General features: G+C 39.5%; 1 protein-coding gene across 1 annotated transcript in view; it reads right to left on the bottom strand.

The window, feature by feature from the left end:
* Positions 1-8,300, bottom strand: part of NECAB1 (N-terminal EF-hand calcium binding protein 1) — a 288,957-nt gene extending 280,657 nt beyond the window's left edge. Inside the window, exon 1 of the mRNA XM_036764554.1 lies at positions 8,042-8,300. The gene's annotated coding sequence lies outside the window, so the exon portion shown is untranslated. The remainder of the gene's footprint in view (positions 1-8,041) is intronic.
* Positions 8,301-9,469: the final 1,169 nt, after the last annotated feature.

Here is a 9,469-nt window from a genome sequence, read left to right on the forward strand (position 1 = left end):
TAACTTGTGGAAGTGTGTGTCAGAAGGGTTGTAGCTTTTGAGTTATTGTGAAGCGTTGCAGGGTGTGTGTGTGTGTGTGTGTGTGTGTGTGTGTGTGTGTGTAATCAGCTACAGAGCTAAGGAATCATTTTACAGAAAGAATGCCTAGAAAATGTTTCTATCTAATAAAAATATGCTGAGTTGTGGATACATGAGATCTTAGAGCTAGAAGGTCCTTGGATACCATCTAATCCAACCCCCTCATTTTACAAAATCAGTTCCAGGGAGGTTATGACTAGTCTAAAGTCATATAAGAAATGGGTATCATTGGTGGGATTTGAACCCAAACCTATAGGACACAGGACCAACATGACTAGACTTTGATTCTCATGATAATCACTCAGACTTCTCCAAAACAGAAACTATGTGTCAAAGATAAAGCAATTTCAGCGTTTCGAGGGTCTGACATCAAGAGCCAAAAGAAGGTTAAAAACTCCATGAAATAATGAATAACTTAAGCCCACTCAGCCCCTCTTCTCCTACAACCCACTGATCATCCCACTAGCTGACCTGACCTACAGGCTTACAACAGAATGTAACATGCATGTATCCCTGACTTTTTCCTTATTCTTTTCAATACCTGTATCGTTATAGAACCCCAAGTTATAGAAATTTGCTGAGTCCTTGCTAGCCAGAGCCACAGTACATTCTGTGCTGCATCAGAGTTGTGTAGGAGAGCAGAGGACAAGGATATGACATATGTACAGATTATAATACAGCTCAACTCTTTACCCTGATTCCAACTCCTCCCAGAGATCCAAACTCTGAAAGGAAGAAATTTGCTCAAGCTGTAATAACATCAGTATGGCAGAGCTCTCTACTACTGGGCCAAAGAATAGAGGAACAGAGGGAAAGAGGCAAGACACTATGTGAGGCGTGCTATTTAATGGGGTAGGATATGGGGGTTGAGTGCAGGGCTGTTGGGTTGGACTCCACTAAGCCTGAAAGAGTCCACTATCTACTGGGCTAAGTTCTGTCTCACAAAAAGTCACTTGGGGCAGAAACCTTGGCTGGAGAACTATGAATTGCCCAGCATGAAAGATGGCTGAGAGGCTTTGAGATGCAGCCCCAAGAGAGCCCCATCATCAGAGGGGAGGGAATCAGAAAGTGACCAATAGGGGGAAATAAAGAAAAAAAAGAAAGAAATTATCAAAGATCTCAAAAGGAAGAACACTCAAAGACCCTGAGCATAAGATAAACCAACAGAGAAGACATTAAAAGCAGAGAAAAATATGGCCTCCACAACTAATAAACAGGTTCAGAATCTATGAATACATACTGTAAAACAAAGGGAAATGATTCAACACTTGATAGGCAGAGGATCTGTGGATTCTGAGAACAGCATGAAACCACAACACTTTGTTCTGAGTGATTTAAAAGAGAAATGAGAATTCTGAGAGCAGAATTTATGGCCTGCACAGCAGAAATAATTAGCAGAATAGAGAAACTTGAATCTGCAGTGGCAAGTCTCACCAAAGCAAGGACACCTGACTGAGAATGCAAAAACATGAAAGAGAAAGAGAATCTGAACTCCGTCACTCTAATTCCAGATTCAGAACTCTTTTCATTATGTCACATGGCCTCCATTATCACAAATTCTAAAGATTTCTTCAGAGGATGTCCATTCAGTCAAAGCACTAATTTTATTGAAAGTGGAGTCCTGTTTAGATAAACATTTTCTTTACCCTCCAGGTCATTCCCACTAAGAACCATGGGAATGTTATCATGTTACTTAGCTAAAAGCAGCATTCAAATAAAAAAAGAAGGCAGAGACAGTTCCATACTAAAGAGTCAAAGAAATTAAAAGGGAATATGGAAGAATATTTGTCATTTTTATAAACTTACTTAGAGACCTGAAAGCCATAGAAGTATTTTTAATATACCAATAAACCGGGGGCTAAAAAAACCACAAAAATATACATTCTTGGCACTTCTACTTGATTTTTTTTTTTGCTTCACTATAACATAGCCAAGCTCAATGATAGGGGATGCTCAGAATGATATCCCTCTTGAGACTGAGTCCCCACTATCATGCCATGTAATGTCATTCTTGAAGCCCAGATTCTTCTGACAAAATTTCCCTTATCTCCCTAAATAAAAGGTCTGAATGAACTGCTGAATATATATGTGTGTGTGTGTGTGTGTGTGTGTGTGTGTGTGTGTGTGTCTATTTAAATGCCTTTGGCTATGTCATCTTAAAATTTGATCCCTCAACAAAGGAGATACACTGCATACATTTATTTACGGAATAGTAGTTTTCCTTTTTTATGCTCAAGGCATTTCTCTGCAGACATTTGCAAGAACAGATGTAGACTTATTCTGTAGTTTCATGTATGCTTTCTTATTCTTTCATTTCTTTTCTCTATTGATACTTAGAAAAGCTCTCCCTGCCAATCGCTCCTTGATATTCCACAGTCCAAGATCATTTATCTTCTGCTTGATGTTTGTGTCTCTATTTCTAATGTTTTCAGTGTCCGGTTTCAATGCTAACTAAATAAAATTGTATGTACTTCAAAGGTGAATGACTGGAATCAAGAGCACAAACTGCTGGGTGTTTTTACATTATGTGACTGCACATTCCATATAAATTGACTTTTAAAGGATGTCATTAAGTATTTAACCAAAAAGAAGATAGGACAGCTATGTGGTTAGAGCACATGTTGGATAACCTATATATATCCTACTGGTATTTTCACAATATCAAAAGAAAGCAAGAAAAGCTCTCAGTATCCCGGGTGGCCCTCCAATGGCAAACTTATGGGAAAGCATGGATAAGAGTCATACCATATGAGGAGCAGGCCTGGATGAACTATAATCTGCATTGTTTGAGAGAACATCCAAATCGGTGAGGTCACAGAGCTATTTGAGTTTAAGTTGTCAGTCAGACAATAAGCACTTATTAAGTATCTATTGTGTTCCAGGTACTGTGCTGAGTGCTGGGGATAAAAAGAAAGGCAAAAGATAGAATTGGCTTTCATGAAGCTCCCAATCTAATGGGGGAGACAATATGAAAACACGTATGTACAAGCAGCCAGGTGGCACAGTGGATAAATCACTGGGCTTGGAATCAGGAAGACTTACATCCCTGAGTTCAAATCCAAACTCAGACACTAACTAGCAGCGTGACCCTGGGCAAGTCACTTAACATTGTTTCTCCCGGAGAAGGAAACTGCAAACCACTCTAGGATCTTTGCCAAGAAAACTCCAAATGGGGTCACAAAGAGTCAGACATGACTGAAATGACTGAACAACATCATGTACAAACAACATATATACAGGTTAAATTAGAGAGAATCTATAGAGGAAAGTAGGTGTGTGCTGGTAAATGTTTAACACCTAGCTCCATGACATAATTTTATGTTGAATCTACATTATTAACATTTTCTCTATCACTTTCCATTCTAGATTCTGGACAGTCAACAAAACAATAAATCAAGCCCCAATTTGTGGTGTTTGCCAATTTACAATATATAAATGCTTATGCTTAAAATTTAACAATTGCCTCTGTCAAGCCAGTAGATCTGGCTCCAGCACCCAGCTGTAGAAAAGGCACTAGCATTAAGGAGGAACAGGAATGGCTTCTTGTAGAAAGTGAGATTTTGGCCGGCACTTGAGGGAAGCCAGTGAAGCCACGAGATGGAGATGAGAAAGGAGAGTATTCCACACATGAGGCTAGTGTCGTTGTATTGCAGATTACATAAAAGTGGGGATGGGGGAGTAAGAAGAAAGAGAAACAGGGGAGTAGCACTCTTTCAGGTAAATATATTCATGTGTGGAAATGTGTAAAGGGTAAAACATGATAAGAAAACATTTGGAAGAAGATAAAAGAATGGAGAAATAGAAGTGAATATCATGGTAGGGAGTTTTCTATAGACCTACCAAGCAAATGAAAAACCTGGGTAATAGGTTGTATGATGGATTCCTGAGCATATTCCAAAGCTGGCACTGAGACATGATATAGCTGTTTACCTCAGTTTCCTCATCTGTAAAATGAGCTGGAGAAGGAAATGGCAAACCACTCCAGTATCTTTTCCAAAAAACTCCCAAAAGGGGTCATGAAGAGTCAGACACAACTGAAAAATGACTAAAAACGACTAAACATAGAAAATGACAATAAAAAAGTCAAATTCAATCTTAAGCTGCATTATTAGAACAACGTCTAAAAAAAGGAAGCAATAATCCTATTGCTCTGCCCATGCCAGACCACTTCTAGAGTATTGTGGTCAGTTCTAGATACCATGTTTAAAGGGAATATTGACAGAGTGAAATCCAACCAGAGGACAAACAGCACGAAAGGATTTCAAATCTTACTTCATGATCTGGTGAAGGGACACTGGGGTGAAGAAGAGTCTTAGGTAGGGAGAGGTGAGGTAATAATCTTCAAGTATTTGAAAGGCTCATATGGCTCCAGAAAGAACTAGGTAGAAGTCACTAGCTGGGTGACCTAAGCAAGTCACTTGACCTCTCTCAGACTCAATTTTTTCATCTGTAAAATGGGGATTAAGATTGCTTCCACCTCACAGGGTTGTGAGCATCAAATTAGTTAACACATGTAAAGTGGTTTGCAAATCTCAAAATGCTATATAAATGTTATTATTATTATAGTTATCAAGTTACAGAGATGAAATTTTTTTTGACTCCATGGAAAGGAGAACTTCCTAACAATTCAAGTTTTCTGGAATGATGTGATCTATGTTGTGTGGATAGAAAGCTCCTTCTTCGTCCCTGGACTTATTCAAAAGTAGGCTTAATGTCAAATTAATGTAGGAATGTCAAAAGGGAGAAGGGGATTTACATGACAGGCAGGGAGTTAAGCTATATCTCTTCCAGTTCAGAAACTCGGCAATGGGTGATGGTAGAATTGTAGATGAAGGTCAGAAGAGATCAAAGACTAAGGGAGAGTAGTAACTCTCACATGCATATAACAAGTTAAAGTTTACAAGTGCTTTCTTCATCTCAACTCTAAAAAGGAGAGTATAATTACCCCCAAGTTTTAGGTAGAGAAACCAAGAGAAATTAAGTGATTTGCCCAGGGTCAAACAACTGAAGCAATTGTTTTATTGTAATACCTAGGCATTAAAGTCTTTACTGGAAAATTATATCTTGACTGTTTCATGTCAGCCCTAACTTGGCTGGATAGAAGAACTGATGTGGGAGGAAAGATGGGAACCCCCAACTCTTCTGATTCCAAACCCAGTGTTCTTTACACTACTTTCCACCATTTTTACTAAACAGAGAAAGTAGCTCCTACCCCTGGTGTGTATTCTCTGGGAGCTAACTCTTAGTGTTGATTGAGGAAGCATTAGATACTGATGTGTGGGGTGAGCAAAAGGGGGAAGACTGAAGTCAATGCAGGCTGGAGGACACAGGTTCAAGGACTGTGGTCTATGATAACATAGCAATTTAGCATAAAGTCATTTGAAGCAGGGTACGTCTCTTAGAACAGGCATTCTTAACCTTTTCTGTGGCATAAATCCCTTTGATGGAGTGGAAAAAGTGGGAAAAAAATATGTACTATGAAATAGAGGAAAACATCTTCCCAGAAAAAGTAACCTTAGAGGCCAGAGAAACAGAGATACAGGGTTGTATAAATAGACACTCTTAGGCTGGCAAAGTCAGGATGAGCCAGACGGATTCTCTCTTGAAGGGAGGACTCCACTAACTTGGAGATTTATTGCCTTAACAGGAAGTTCCAATAAGATTAACTACACAGAAAAAACAAAAAACAAACTTTATCTCACTGGAACACATTTACTTTTGGGTATCGCCTAAAATTCCAAGATTTAACATATTTGTCCCAAAATTATCCTGCCCCCTATTCCTTAGCCTCTCAAATAAGGAAGGTGGCCAAGCAGCCTCACCTGATACACTGATTGAGCTACCTTTTTGCCAGTAATGTCCCCCTAAGAATGTGTAAAACCTTACATAGGTATGAGTCTCCCTTTGTTTAGCATTGTTGCTATCCATGCTGCCCATTAGCTGATGTTAATTAAACCTTTATCTTCCAGCTTTGCCTCCTGATTTATCAGCCTCCAATAAAACAGACCAAATTAGGAGGAATTTTTCTCCTAGAAGGTCTTAGGACTTCTGGTTTGAGGACATCCCCAACAACCAGCTGGTAAAGCCTAATGGACCCCTTCTCAGAATAATGTTTTTAAATACACAGAACTACAGAGGAAACCAATTATATTGAAATAGTTATTTTTTTAAGTTCATGATATAGTTTATGGACTTCCTGAAATATCTCCATAGACCCTCAGGAATCTGTGGATCCTGGGTTAAGGACCCTTATCTTAGAGTTAAGATACCACAGCCTTCAAAACAAGGAGGAAAGAGCCAGAAACAGAGCCATCACAAGAGTTACTGCAAAGTAAAGGTTAATTTCTATCTGTGGGTAGTGTGCAAAGATGCCTCTCCAACACATTTGCCTTTCAAGCAATCTTAGGCCCAGCCTGACTATAGGCTATGTCAACACATCCTGAGGTACCAAAGGAATGCATGTCTTCTGTTCTGTTGCAAGCTGCTGGGAAGAAAGGATCAGGATACATGTGTTCTATTTGATAATGTTGATTGTGATGATAAATTGCAAAAATTTTGGATAATTGTTCCTAAGACCTGCTATTATATATGTAACACCAGTAATATTTATATTATTAGGTTAATCTGGTAAAAACTGAAGCAATAGTTTTATTCTTAATGCCTAGGCATCAAAATCTTTACTGGAAAATTATATCTTGACTGTTTCATGTCAAACCTAATTTGGCTGGATTGAACATATTGGAGAAGTAGCTAAAGTAACCACTTAGGTGTCTGGTTACTCCAAAGACATATGTGTACATAGAAAGACAATGTGCAGCAGGACAAGAGAGCACTGGAAAAGGAATTAGAAGACCTAGATTGGTCACTGGATCTCCTGATTATCTACAGGCCAAATGGGTCTAGTGTTATTATTTATATTACCTACCTCTCATAAGGTGATTGTGAGGAATGAATGAGAAAATGTATGTTTAGTGCTTTGGAATTATAAAATGTGATAAAATATAAACTGTTAAAGAGAAAGAAAAGCTATAATTAGCCTTTCATCTCATTTTGGGGGGGGCCAGAGGGGGGTGCGGGGAGTCCTAGGCCTGGGATTTCATTGCTAAAGGGAGCTCCCAGTGTGGAAATTCTCTCTATTAATGAAGTTTGATGACTATTCTGCAACTTTCAGTGTTAGAGAGCTATTTGGGCCACTGTGAGTTTAAGTGACTTATACTTGACGGCTAGAATATGTCAGAAGCAGGATGTGAATCTCAATGTCATAGCCAGGTTTTCTTGATTCCTAGGCCAGATCCCTATATACAAGGCCAGGCTACTTCTCTTGGCTTGATTACAATTTTAATTAGATCATCAGGTTGATTTTCTCATGATTAATACTTTTATCATGATAAATTATGATGTTAGGAGAGGCAGCATAAAGAACATATGAAGAGCTGGGAGGAAGAGCTGGCCTGGAAGTTAAGAAGTCTTGGGTTCAAGACTTGGCTGAAAGACCCTGGACACATCATTCAATCTACTTCATATCCCAATGTTGCTAGCAACTCTCTAAGACTCTAAAGGTGCAGAGAAGGTGCTATAATTGGTAGAGTAAATGCTTTACCAGAAGCTTCCTACATGGATGAAATCACCTGTTTGCCTGCCCTGGGCATGGAGGTGCACATAGGAATGTTGGAGAACACTGCAGTCATGATTGCTCCCCTTGTCATTAAGCTGCCAACAGAGCAAGGCTCTGGGTAGCTGTATTGTTAAGGAGAGACGTGAAGCTGCTTTAACTATTTTCAGAATCGGACTGCACAGTATAATGAATGTGATCACACCAGATTAGAATCAGTATAACATTTATTTTGCACACAAGGACAATATAAAGCAAGATTAACGAAATATAAAAATATACATCCAAGGATAAAGCCCAACAGAATAACAGAAATATTTACATACGTCACCAAATTGGGGGAACACTTACATCTGGGTTGTGCAGCTGGGGAGTCCAGATTCAGCTTTCAGAGTCCCGATTGGGAAAAGGTCCTGGGCACAGCATTCTCCCCACAGGCAAACTCCCAAGAGCAGGGGGATCTCTCTAGGTTATATCCAGTTTTAGACAAAAAAGGCATTGGGCCAATTAATCAGCTTGTCGCCAGAGCCTTACGTGTCTTCCAGTAACTAACTGCACTAGATATGTTGCAGCTCTGGACTGAGCTAGAGTCCAAAGGAGCAAAACATCTGTGATTGATATGGCAAAACGTCTATGTTCAAAAGGACACAGGATGGATTCTGTTTGTTCCTAGAAGAGCAGCCAACACTTCCAGGAAGAGGAATCAGCCAAGCGCAGGGTGAACTTTTAGTCCTGGGAACCAGGGCAAGGTGACTTTTTAGTCCTGGGAACTCGACCCTTGTTCCAAGGAGAAAGAGCGACATATGTATTCACGTAGACCTGGAAATGTACAGGGAAGATCTTTAATATTTTGTAAACCCTTCAGTAGCACTTGGAGGATGCAAAATGTTCACTGTCCCTCCATCATATTGGGTTAACAGTGGATATTTCTGAACCCTCAGAGTGCTGCTGTTCAGTGTCTCCCACAGCCTCTTAGTCAGGGAGCCCAGTGGATCCGGGGTGCCTCCAAATGGGGCATTTCCACAAATGTCTTAGTATAGTTATGGCCTTGAGTGAAGTTATCTGATTCAGCTGGGGTGGAATTTATTTAAGTCGCTGCATTCTTGTGCCACATAACCATGATTTCAGCTGATTCCCTAGCTAACAGGAAAATAAACAGGAAGCCAACCAAGAAACATGCCAAATAAAAGTACTGAACTTATGGGCACGATAATATAATTCTGTATTCTAAGTTCTAAGTTTCAGGTGATATGTACCCAAAAATCTGCCCACTCATTATCATTTAAAACCACCCAGAGAAGTAGCACCAGCGAATTCTATGTCTCTTTAGATACTAGACTTGTTGGGAATCTGTATCTTAAATTCCTCATTTGTAAAATGCAATAATAATAATAATATCCATGCTATCTAACACAGAGGTGAGATCAATAAATCACAGTATAAAGTTTCTTGAGGAAGAATAAGGTGATGAGCAAAGCTTTAAAAAGATAACTAGGAAAAGGATAGATGAAAATAAGCAAAATCATTTCCTGGACCCAAGCAATGAAGAGCAAACATGTAAATAAATAGGAACACAATTCAAATGACTCGATTTTAATAGCTTGGGATGTTTTAGAATAGAGCTAGAACTAGACAAGTGAAGTGGGGCTGAGTCCCAGATACTGACACGGCAGGATGGGGAGCGATTCCTCCTTAAGGGTCTCTCTCTTCCTCCCCCTCTTCCCCACTGTCAGACTGTCCACTGAAATCCTCCACCAGATTCCTATGGTTGTCATTCTC

Source organism: Trichosurus vulpecula, chromosome 1, assembly GCF_011100635.1.
Source record: "Trichosurus vulpecula isolate mTriVul1 chromosome 1, mTriVul1.pri, whole genome shotgun sequence".
Taxonomy (NCBI): Eukaryota; Metazoa; Chordata; class Mammalia; order Diprotodontia; family Phalangeridae; genus Trichosurus; species Trichosurus vulpecula.